This window comes from Amblyomma maculatum, chromosome 1 (assembly GCF_055883805.1).
Source record: "Amblyomma maculatum isolate TAMU_Amacu chromosome 1, ASM5588380v1, whole genome shotgun sequence".
Classification (NCBI taxonomy): domain Eukaryota; kingdom Metazoa; phylum Arthropoda; class Arachnida; order Ixodida; family Ixodidae; genus Amblyomma; species Amblyomma maculatum.
This window is the reverse complement of record NC_139344.1, coordinates 357,823,559-357,836,680: the sequence shown is the minus strand read 5'-3', so window position 1 is coordinate 357,836,680 and position 13,122 is coordinate 357,823,559. Positions and strand designations below refer to the sequence as shown.

The following is a 13,122-nucleotide window of genomic DNA, read 5'->3' as shown; positions in this document are numbered from 1 at the left end:
AAGCGGCGGTGCCGGGTTCGATTCCCGGATCAGGACGAATTTTTCTTTAACTACGAAGTTTCTGAGAAAGCTGTATAGCTTTCTTTTGTAGCCGTATGGCTGCGCTTGGGTGGATGCAATGAGTAATTACTCCCTTATTACAAATCTACTCCACCTTGGGGGATTCCCCTAAATATTTGACGAACACCATTCCCACTTCGAGTTATAGATCAATTCGCTCTCGCCCTACCATCTGATCTGCTGACCGTCCTGGTTAGCTCAGTCGGTAGAGCGACTGCCCCGGAAAGGCGGTGGTGCCGGGTTCGATTCCCGGATCAGGACGAATTTTTCTTTAACTACGAAGTTTCTGAGAAAGCTGTATAGCTTTCCTTTGTAGCCGTATGGCTGCCCTTGGGGGGATGCAATGAGTAATTACTCTCTTATTAAGAAAGGCTGAAAACACAGCACCAGCATGTTGATGTGAGCACAAGGTACCTATAGCTTCACCCACTTGTCCTTTGTCAGCCCATGTGGCTCCGCAATAAGTGAGGCGGGAAAAACGCCGCCATAGTAAATGTTGGCCAAGAGCCTAGAAGGCATGCCGTGAAAGCATACACTGGGGGCAATTTTGTAAGAAATCGAATCCCCCCGAGACTGAACGGCTGAACTTCCTGGTGTCCAAACATGACCGGAAGAGTATCATTTAAAGACCATAAGACCGCTAAAACAAAACGCAAAGTATCCGGGCATTCATCCCCAGCCACGTTAAGTAACTTCTCGCCAACTTCATAATACTCTACCAGGAAGACAAACTAAACCTCTTGTACTTTATCCAAGAGGAAGCGTTGATTTCACATCAACGGTATAGTGCGAGGGCTACAAATGTTTGTTAAATAAGAGCATTATATGTATACGCACCGCGGCAACTCTGCTTGTCTTCCCATCATGCCATCTCTCATGGTCGCCTTTCTGCCACGTTTTCACAGCAAGCGACACCTACGTAACAGCAACCATGGGTCAGTCCTAAATAAAACTCAATTCCTTTTGTCTTTGCAACTGGATTGGATTAGTATGCGTCGTCAGTGTCTCCGAGTACAACCAAACATCCTCATTGTCTGTGTAATTACTCATAATTGATGGGTATGTATATTCTTAGGTTCTTTATATATTTGTTCATGTCTTTTTGTTTGATTCCTGGGCCTCGTCGGCTTCTGTAATCTACAATTCAGCTGTCTGGCCGCATAGGTTGGAGATTTTATTTACATCTGGAGCCATTTGCGCAGAAAAACAAATAATAAAAAAAAACAATTCGCATTGCAAAATGTAAACATTTCAGCTGCCACACGTCGACCTTAGTGAGTGGGCGTTCAAAAAAAATGATGTGTATTTTTCAGGCGAAAGCATTTCTAGGCTCATGGAACGAAATCCCGTGCACGAAATTTGTACGCCAATTTTTGATATACCGTGAAATCCTCGAGATTTATTCTTGTCTAGCGTTCCAGCAATCTCCAATCCAACTAACGTTGAATCCCATACTCTAACGCGCGCCAAGGAACGCCACGCAACAGGAAAGATGGTGTAACGTCCAAACACACTTGCCGGTAGCCCTGCAACGAACGCCGATAAGAGGCAAACAATGAGAAGCAACTGATGAGAAAGGAGGAGTAGGCTTTCGCTATTCTCCTCCCAAGAATCATCTAAGCGGCCCTCTAATATAGTTTCTCATGGTCTGCCTTTTGCTTGAAAGCAGCGCAGCGTATGTTAAAGAGCATGCGTACTTTGCTTCCCCGCTGGTTTACTCTGCGCAGCAGATTGCTTTCTTCCCAGCAGCATTTACATTGCGAGCCCATATCTCGTGTGCGCTAGCCATTTCTGGTTTCTTGCCATAAATACGATGAGCAGCCATTTCTGTTTTCTCCCTTTGCGCGCGAAACTGTACGGCTCGCTAGAAAAGCACGCAAGCATGAAGCACTTTAATATCTGCATTTAATGTTGTCGGTTAAATCGTTTCGCATATCACTTTTTTTATTTCATGTTTCTTCTGTGCGGGCGAGCGAGAAACATCTAGATGGCTGAATGGAGGGTGTAAAAAGGGTACAAAAGAACTCACTGACCCTAAACGCGAGACCAAATGGACGTAGCAGCGTGGAATAAAGCACACTATTTCTGCCGGGTGCAAAAGACAGGGCGGCCATTTGCAACGCAAAGTTCATGGAGCCCGAGCGGAGAGCTGGAAGATAACACGTACCATTCACGGCCGTTAGTAGCTGACGCTCGGCACGAAAGATACAGAAAACTTGTTTGTGTTCTATACTTTGATATTTTAAGTGCTTGATGCCTGTTTCTCCATGGAGCGCTCCACTATTCAGACACTTGAATGAGAGAGAAAGTGAAGGCACAAAGGAAGGGCCGCCAACAGAGTCGCCTTAGACGTGCTGAGGGGCAGTACGCAGTCAGGCATTCTGAATTAAAGCTCACCCCAGACCAAACACGAAACGTGCGAAGAGCTTTGCGTGCCAGTCGTAAGGGTTTGGGGAGCAGCGGCGCGCAAAGTGTGTAGGTCATCTTGCTTTCTGGCTGCGCCGCTATTCGGTGAGCAGGGAATGGAAAGCAAGACCCCGCGTTGTACGTATAAGTCCTACGCATAGTTGACCCGTGCTCTTTTCGCTGGAGACAAGACCTGTCCCTTGACGAGGGCATTTAGTCCCGAAGCGCCGGTATTTCGCTCCGTCTCAATCCTGAAAGGAGTTTGAGCTCGGCTATTCCACTGTAATGGGACATTCAGTATCACGTACTCTGTGAATGGTCTATCATAACCGTGCGGCTCATTGAAATCTAGTTCGGAGAACCTAGACCGATGACAGATCTTTGCAGGAGGCGCAAGAATTGCAAGTTGGAGAAGCCAGTATGAATAAAAGCGAAAAGAATAAACCATACCGGCGCAACGTGCTCATCAGATTGGCTTAGAAGACCATTCAATCACCCCGAGAAACGTAATTCTTTTGTCTGACACCACGTATTACATGCTGCAGGAACGCAAACCACCTTGTGCACTAGTAAAGAAGTCGCAGAATCTGGACATATAGAGTGTCAACTCCTGGAACTCCTGGTGCTGTGAATCCAGTGGGATTTTAATGTATATGCTGGCAGAAGCGAAGAGTCTCTGTGCAAATGTACTGCATTTATAGCGAACGTGGCGTTAGTAAACTATCTCGAACTACTGCAGACACCCATGCATTGGGAAAGAAATTTCAGGGATGCTAGGATATTTAAAGGTGTTCGCGCGTCAAGACGCTGCATGCGCTCTCTGCAGTCTGTAAGTTTCTTTTTTTGGTCATTCCCAAAGAACAGCTGACAGCATACATGCTAGGAATTATTAAAAACTGCTATTTCATTTTACTTTAGGAGATAAAAGTGAATATCTTGGTAACAATGGGACTAATACATTTCGACAAAATATTTGTAGCATAGAATGCAGCGCTTGATAATAAAAACAGCAGGAAAAAACTGATGTTTTAATCTTCACAGTGAACGCGGAAATTCGAGAAATCTCTCAGACAACCGAATAAACGATCAATAAATCAATCTATCAGTCAATCAACAAAAAAGGCAATCAATAAATATGTGAGTGCTATTAGTTTTAAATAACCCATTCAATCAATAAATATCTAAATTAGTAAAAATATTTATAAAGAGGATGTTGACGATACCCGATACATAGCTCGGAAATAAGTCAAGGACCCAGTACTCTGCAATAAAGAACCAAGATATCTATTACTACCCTGTGTTGAAATGCTCGGCGACCGGCTGTTTAAACAACACATTACAAAAGGGCAACCTCATAGCAAAGGCATCTCAGGAGTCGTACTAGAGGGGTAAGGAGGGTGTGAACACGGAGAACTCCAGGCGGAAGGGTGTTTTTTTTTTTTCGTTTGCAAATGTGGTTAATGATCGTATGCATACAGCAGAAAGCGGCAGCATCAAATGAGAAGTGCAATTAATTAAGCAACAGCTCACCGCTGAACATAGCTGAACATAAATATCAGGCCAATTGTACCCGTTTGCAGGTGTGAGAAAACGCACCGTCGTGAAATCGTATCATGAAAAGAGAAGTTTAGTGAAGGCAATCAGTGTTTGTTAGTAGAGCAATAGTATTTAATTTGCAACATGATTTTATGAATACGCAAAAACCCGCACCAAACAGCCATGTCGAGAGATCCTTTTAAATTCATTTGTTTCAGGCCTTTCTGGGTAAACCAATTTTAATTATATGTAGCACTGCAACGAGCGCCGATAAGAGGCAAGCGATCAGAGGCAAATGTAAGAAGAGGAAAGGTAGGCTTTTGCCATTCTCCTCTTAATAGACATCTAAGAGACCCTCTTTTTTATTATTTCTTGCGAGCACCATTCACATTCCACTTGGAAACGTTTCCACAGCCAAACAGAAGCGCAGCAGGAAGAGGTCAGACATTTTATTCCTATAAAAATTGCCCCACATGGGAAGTATTAAATACACAGCCGCTTCAGTAATGAAACTAGCAAAATTATATCTAAGGCACTTTTACCTTCCCCATAAGTGTTCCTTTATTACATTGTCACGTAGTGGTGACGAGGTCGACGACACAAATGAAGGGTCGATCATTGCTCTAAAGAAACTTTATTTGGGCTGACTTGCGCCCGCAAAAGAACTAAGAAACTCGGCGGCGGCGATAGAAACAAACGTGCTCGTCGATCGTCGAACAAAGAATGCCCGCCACACTCGTCAACGCTCAATTTAAAGGCTGCACAGAACAATCTAGATAACGTCGCAAACAGCTACCAGCACGGACTGGAACATTGTGGAAAGACACACGAGTGGCCGGAATCTTCTAGATAGATCTCGGTGCATCTTGCGCTAAAACGAAACTGATAAAGGTGTGACTCGCGACATCGGGCATTAACAAACAAAAATTACGGAACTGATACGCGATCCAGAATCAGAGAGATAAGCCTGTATGCCGGCGGCTGTTGAAAAACAACACAGTCTTGAAGGTTTCGCGGCAATATATTGGCGAAACTATCGTATGATTCGGTGACTCACGGAAGTAATATATACACTTGTGAGCTAAAATTGCTGAAGCCTTTATTCATTTCAGGAAGCTGGCTCTCTTTGCCTTGTTACAATTGCTTCTACTTCATGTTATAGAGAGCATTTGCTACTGCATTCGCTTCTCGTTGAAATTTTACAACCGACTGAGGCTCCTGACATCGTACGAATGACATTAACAGCGGCATGGGCCCGGAATTACCGGGTTCCCAGTGTCGCTTAAGTCAACAACACTATTTCGGGTTTGACCATGTAACCACCTTCTTCGTAATTTTTTTTTATAAATGGCAAAACTCTTCCGACGGGAACTGACGCAGAACATACATCAGGGCCTCTGATTCTTCTTCAGAACGGAGCGGAATGAAATGTCTCTGATGTTTTGCGAAAGTAAACTAGGTGGTCAAAGCTTGATTCTTCAGGGTCGCCTTCCGTTCGAATTCCTCAGCAGGAAACCCGTGCAGTACGTTTTTGAACAAGCACGCCGTAGTTTACAGACGACGCTACTTATATAAATGTTTTGCTTAGGTGAACTGAATTTAAAAATCTTAAAGTACATGCTTTTCACAAAGAAACATCGCCATTTTCCTCTTTCTGGGGTATGTAAAGCAGAACAAGACGAGTCTCGACTGTGTGCCAAGCATAGTGCACAAACATGTGATGGAATGATCATAATACAAGTTCTACTGAAACAGAAAATGCTAATATCTAATATTTATTGTAATAATCAACACTTATTACTATTGCTATTAGCTAATATTTATTTCTTCAGCACATTTTTATACAGTTCACACTACAATTTTTCTATCTTTCTTGCGAAGGGCTCCAGGTACGCAGAAACGCGCCACCATCGTATGAAATTGTGGCAATAGTAGAACTATCACTGCCAAAGAACATAACAGCGGTACTACGTGCTACCTACAAAAGCCGGTGTAATTAATCCGCTAAAGATATATAATGGCTGTTAGAAGCATAGTTTTATTTGTGCAGTTTAACGTCCCAACGCGGCTCACGATATGAGAGACGCCAAAAGCATGCTTCACAATAATATCTTTGGGTGCATTAGCTTGCGGAATTCTGCCTGTGAACATGATTATTTAAACCGAATTTCATATTATTCGGTAGTTACAGGCACCATTGAGTCATGTAGCTAATTAGATTTATTTCAAACAGTGCTCTGTGTTTCTGGTATGTACAGCGTGACGCTATAGGCCCTATGAGTGGCTAGCAGAAGAGTGAAGTTCAGAAAACGACCTCATAGTTTTGTTTGTACATTTTGGCTAATAATTACAGCATCACAAGAAATGGAAGCATTGTATCATCATAGCCTCTACATCTTAATTGATTATTAAAATGTTCACTTTCTGAGAAACTATAGTTCATCGAGCGTTTCCAATGCTGTGTGCAAAACGCCCGTCTTCGGCTATATTATAGGGGCCAAAGAGGGCCGAAAGCCATCATCGGCTCAGAAGCTGCTCGCGTTGGAACGTTAGCACTGCAGTTGACGAAAACAGAATGTTTATTCCTTTCTGCTTCAGCATCATATAGCATGGTCGCAGAATTCAATTAATAATCGATTGCATCCGGTAGAAATGGCAATGGCGCATGGAACATAAATATCTCGGTAGCAGCTTTCGCGCCGCGAGTTCGCTTCGTTTATAATCAATAGAGATACGAAAACTCATTATTGTCGGTGCAAATATGTTATTCGTAGATTCAGTAGTGCTAAATGTGCCGCTGCAAAATGAAAAAACGCAGGTTTCTGATCAAGCGCATATTGCGTGCCATCACAGTACTGTCGTACATCCGGCGTCAATTCAGACCTTCACCAAGAAATAAACAAGCAGAAAATAACTTCAATACGCACGCTCAGCACCTACAGAACTGAAACAGTTTGAGCATTGCTTGCACAGGCAGGGGAAGAGGGCAGAAGGCGGCACGCCATAGAAAGACTGTGGTGACAGCTGCAAGCGTCCCGAACTTTACCCAAGGCCGTCTATGACACACACTTCCTCATTCGCGACTCAGCATTTCATCACCCCGGTATCGGCTGCAGCAGCCGCAGCAACTAGGCGGTGTGCTCGACAAATCTTTCATTCCCGGTGCGTCAGAACCACTGAGTCGAAGGCTCGCGAGTATCATTCCACTTGGATGGCACGGCGTCCTGCGCACAGTAAGAAGCGAATGCTAGGAAAAAATGAACGGCAGGAATTCGTCGGGAAAATCACATTTATTTGAGCTTGCGGGAAATGGGAATGACGTGGAGAGCGAATGAAAGAAGCGTATAGTGCTGCAGCAAAGTGTGTGGAAATGCGATATCAGCGCTTGAGCAAAAGTTGCCAAATACCGGCGCCCGCCGGGATCACGTCTGACGCAGCCCCTCTCGGTAGAGTATGGAGGGAGCAATGACCTGAGTAGTCGGTGGTTCTGTTATAACTGGACGCCAAGAATTTATGGCACCCTTTGGTTTATTGAGTATGTAACGGTTGCGTGTAGAATCACCATTCACGCCCTACGATTCCCCATCAGGTTTGGGACGTCGCGACTGCCACCGCTATAACTCTCAGCAAAGGATCCCTTACAAAAATGGATATTGAATTTCTGTTACCCACGTAATGTGTTTTTGATGAGTCATCAACCACTCAAAGGAGATTCAAGATTAGATGTGTTTTAACATCATATCCGCAGCAGACTTTCCTTTGAGATCACACATGAAGTTTTGTGCTTGGAAAACGCAACAGTATTTTTGGGTAGGATCTTATGTGGAAATACATTGACTTTCTCAAATGAGGAAATGTATACATCACTAAGTGAATATATATTATTTCCTTGTTAACTGCACACTTTCAGAGCCCTATGTTTTCATTTCTGATTAGCATATGTAGGATGTTGCCTAAGAAACAATTTTTATGTGTTTTAACATGAGATCCGCAACACACTTTCATTTGAGATTACGCAAGAAGTTTTGTACTTGGAAAACACAACAGTATTTTCGTATAGGAGCTAATGTGGAAATACATTGACTTTCTCAAATGAGGAAAATTATACATCACTAAGCGAATGTATATTCTTTACTATGTTTTCATTTCTGTTTAGCATGCACTGTAAAAACAAAAAAACAACTTTTTGGACATTTGTTTCATTCAAAACACGCTTACACCCTGCGTCTTGGGTGTTTGTGCCATTGCAAATCACTTCTTGCCAAGCGAATGGGTGCTGTGGTTGGACAATATGCTTGAGCGTGTTACGGGCAAGGATATTGTTGTGTACGCGAACCGACGCACAGCCACACCGCCTCCAAGAAAACGGACGCAAGGCCGCTCCATTTCCAATGCCTCCTTGCACCTGCGAGCAGGCCGTTTCGGAGAGACCAGCAGGGGTACCCCGGCCTGCGCCGACGACGACGCGCGGACGTAACCCGAGCCGTGCGTTGACTCGGAAATGGACCGTCCTGGGAGCATGTGCGTGACCAGGGCACGAGAAGCAATGCCTTCTTTATAATGCATGATATTTTGCGTGTTTCTTAAGCTTTCGAGCTCCTTCTTGCTCTGCGTATAGATTAGCCGAGCCCAGTCATCGCATCGCTTCCCGAAATGTTTAGATACAAATAAGATTTAGTTACCAGTAAAATAGTGTTGGCGCTGCTGCGCTTGCCGGTATTGAAGCTTGGTCGCACTTTTTTTCCTTAAAGGTTCGTGCTACAGCTCCGTGTTCAGCGAAAATTACGCCCAAGGTAGCAACCACCGAAGAGCCAGCGCTGATAAACTTGCCAGCGATGCCAAACTCGCGATATTAAAATGACTGCAGTGGACAAAATAGTGCGCATAGGTATCTAGAACATTAGATGCGAGTTCTAATGGTCAAGAAGTTGTAATTGTTAGAGTAGCCGCAATGGCCTGTACACTTCGAAACATGCTTCAAAACATCAAGTCCCAATCTTATGAATGCAGTCCAGACATAAGAAGCATATATGTTACCAACGTAACCAGGTCCCCGAGTGGCTGAGTGGCTGAGTGCACTGATCCAGTCAGGCACTCAGCCACTCGGGGACCTGGTTACGTTGGTAGTCCTCAAAAAATTTTAAACCTTTCGTGACAGCCGAAGTCTGGTTGTTGCGAGTTTTACCATTATCGTGGATCTTTTTTGAATTGATGTGAACTCAAAACAGGCAATAAAGAAAAAAAAAAAAGCTGAGTGGCTGAGTGGTTAGCGTAGGAAGCTACGGAGTAAGAGGTACAGAGTTCGAATCGCGCCCGAGGTGCAGTTTTTTTTTCGCTTAATTTTAATTTTTTTTTATTTTTTAGCTTTTTTAATGTAGTTGACGTGCTTCGCTACGTTTTAGCTTTTACTTTTTATCCAAAAGTGAAAGCCATCAGGTGCTCATTAGTCAACACTCATGAACAACACACAAGAAATGCACACATTAGGTACCAACCAGAAACACGGTGGCCAACTTTCTTGTGAAACTCATCAAAAATGCATCAAGAAAATGTATAGAAATGTTAATGTGCATGATGAGGAATGTAATTAACATTTAATCGGAAACTCATTAAGCTTTTTTGTAAGGGATGAGCCCTCGCCATTTAAGAAGGATGCAGAAATATACCTGACATGCATGCAAAAAACACTACTTGAAGATGATGGCCGCGAGCTGCTATCTCGCGTCTGCCCCAGCCTCCGGGCGAGAATTGGGGTGGCATTAACACGTCAAAACGAAAAAGAGCAAAATTAATTCCACCACAGTCAAGTTACATAACAAATAACGTCTAGGATCTCAAAATTGCAAATAAAAAAATATAAAACCCTTGAAGATTCAATGTACATATACGTTGAAACGAATGGCTGTTGGCTGCATTTCCCTCGTTGATACCTTTCAAACTAAGGGCTTCTGAGCCATCCCTGTTTATCAAGCAGAACTTGCGTCATATCTTCATATCTTCCTGCCTGTCATTTACGGAGAAGCGAGCTATTGCGGAAATGCTCCATAGCGAACAGTGATATCCTGGCTCATTGCTGGGTTCGATGACGGTGAGCTTGCGGGAGTTGTGTGTTGTGTTGTGTTGGGTTTTATGGCGCATAAGCAACTAAGGCTATCATGCGCCAAGAGCAAGGTTAATGTATGTTTTGGTTGCAAAAGAGGACATGGATATGTTAAATGTATAGTTTATTTAAAATGTTTCCTTCTTCTAGGAAACTGAGAACAGAGGCTAGGTTTACAAGTGCTCTTTCTCCTAAAAGCAAGGTGGGATGGAATGGGATGGTATGATTGTAAAATATAGTAAAATGTTTTCTCCGTAGTGCCTCAAGTTTTGAGCATGTAATTAGAATGAGGTTTATTACATTGAGTATCTCGTCGCATTCTTCACAGGTCGGTTTGTTATGTTTCATTAGCAGAAAGTTATGTGTAAGATGTGTATGTCCAATACGAAGACGGCATACTATCACTTCCATAAAACGTTGTTGATGTGTGCTCAATTTCCATTCTCCTAGTACAGGCTTTATGAGACGCAACTTATTTTCTTGGTTGTTTCATCTGGACTGCCATTTATTCATCTGTTTATGTTTTATTAATTTCAAGCAATCACTATGTGGTATGTTTGCTTTCTGAATCAATTTGTTGTGGGCAAGTGCAGCACATTTGTCTGCCGTTTCATTGCCGTCAATGCCTACGTGACTAGGGACCCAACAGAACACTATGCTATGTCCTTCTGTCGTGATCATTTTTACATTATGTATTATGTCACCGATTAGAGGCATGGCAGCATTTCTGTGGTTTAAAGCCATCAGTACACTCAACGAATCGGTGTAGATGACACTGTTCCCAATGCCTTCATTCACTATTTTTTCTACAGCTGTCAGGATAGCATAGGATTCAGCTGTAAAGATTGATGCGCACTGAGGAAGCCGAATTATTTGTTTCCAGTTCTCTTCAACTACGGCACAGCCAACATAAGTAGAAGTTTTTGATCCATCTGTATAAAACTCTGTATAATTACTGTACATTTCTTTTATTGTGCGAGATTCTTGTATTATATGCTCTTTAGGAGTTTGGCTTTTGTTGAAGTGTGTAGAAGCGTGGAAATCAGCACGACCAACTGTTATGGGTTGATCCGAGTACTGACGTCCTTGTGCAGGTGCAAACACGGCGGTCAAAAGAGCACGTACAGACTACTAGATGTTGCTGGTCTAATGCAAAAGCACTACAAAAAATCAGCCGCCACTATGCGGCAGAATTAACGTCAAGTAATTGCTTTGCAAGCCAAAATTCATTCCTCTTTTACAAAGAAGCTATTCCTTTAGAAAATGTTTACGAAGTTGTAGAATTCGGAATAGTTTCTCCCGTTTGGGCCCAGCTGCACTGGTCAGAAAGTGGAATTGAAGGTTCCCCTTTTTCTTTGTTTTTGATAGTAACCAAGTGGCACGCTGCGCTATTGAAGAAAATAAAAATTGTATGGAATACATTTACCCACTGTTTTCAAATTCATTTTTTATATTTGCTGTTGTTAAATTCTTTGGGATAAGTGCACAAATATAAAACCTTTATCGTAGCATTGCAAAACCATAGCAATCCCTGTCTTAAAGACGCGGTCCTTGGTACGTAATACTGTTCCTCTTTAGGATAAAAATTCGTTTCTTCTTATCGGCTTGCCAATGCAACGCTTGAGGGCTGTATCGAAAACCACGTTTCGTGTAGCGTGAAAAAAAATTATTGCAGGGACGTTAGATGCCTATCATCTGAAACGAAATATCATAACTGTTGTTTTCCTTAAGATTTAACATCAGCCAACCCAAAACAAATTCTGTGTAATCACAAAGGATGGTCAATAGCCGTGACATCTTTAGAATACATTCTTTGACTAGCAAAGACTATTCATGCTTCAAATTTGCTACGTTGAATCAAATGGGTCAGCGGTGCCGTAGAAAGTATAGGTTGGGCGTTTGCCGCATGTTATGGCAACAAATTTGGTCGCACTGCACAGGCAATGGCACAGAGTTTATAATTTGCTCTTCTTTTAACACCACTGTGAGCAATAAAATGGGTCCTTCTGTGAAAACGAAGAATATAATGCCAGAATCGCTTGTTCGGCAAAATGAAATGAGCACTGTATTCGGTCACCAAGAAGAAAGCAGGCAAAAGTACTGTGAAAAATGCATTCGCAATTGAAAGTGCGACCAGCCTCGAGAAACTAACTCCATGCCTTGATGGAGTCAGTCTCTGAACTCTAGGCTTAAGCGTTCTGAGATCGTGTCGATGGGCCGGTATCAATAGTTGCAGCTGGGATTCCTCAAATTGGTGTCTTTTGTATGGTTTTCAGTGTGAAAGAGACAGATGTTCTTAAATATTATGGCACCCTTTGATACAGCCTGCATAGAATGCAAAAGAAAACGAACGGGCCGTTGAAAAATTTTATTTGCTTATTATCATGCCATGACTGATGTGCTACTTAGTTGTTTCCTGAAAGCAGCAAGAGTTTTATAATTGTTCATTGATTTCCAGGAAAGGAAAGGCGCAGTATTTGTCACACATTTTTCTGCGGATACCTTGACAGCGCTATATTTTAAGGGAGGAAAGAAGGCGGGAGTCAAAGCTTAAGAAAGAGGTGCCATAGTGGAGGACTATGAAGTAATCTGGATCAACTGGAAATTTTTAACGTTCACTGACTTCACACGGCACGTGGACGCCTTTTAGTTTCGCCTCTAGCATGTGTTATGCAAATGAAACTTGTCTGACCCGATAAAGATAATAGCAAAATACGACATTTCGGACCCGCAGAGCCGACAAAAACAGCGGTTTATCGTCAAGAAATACATGTGAGGAATGCTTCCTGATTGCAATGCTGTAGGTTTTTAGAGTACTTCCTGCATAGATATTCATAGTACGTTCCTTCAAGGCGCCTTCTAGCGCTATCGCATTTCTTTTTTCTTCCCGCCTGATTCCTAGGAGGAATTACTTGCTCACCTGCCAAGTTCAACTCGAGAGCCGAGCGCCTTTATTGCACCTATTACGTCGCTCTCATATTCAAGATTCCTGCATGTCTTCTCTTTCTTGCTCCTTACTC

General features: G+C 42.8%; 1 non-coding gene across 1 annotated transcript; it reads left to right on the top strand.

The window, feature by feature from the left end:
* Positions 1-247: 247 nt before the first annotated feature.
* On the top strand, positions 248-321 carry TRNAS-GGA (transfer RNA serine (anticodon GGA)). Its single transcript has one exon. It is a non-coding gene; the product is annotated as a tRNA-Ser (tRNA).
* The last annotated feature ends 12,801 nt before the right edge of the window (positions 322-13,122 follow it).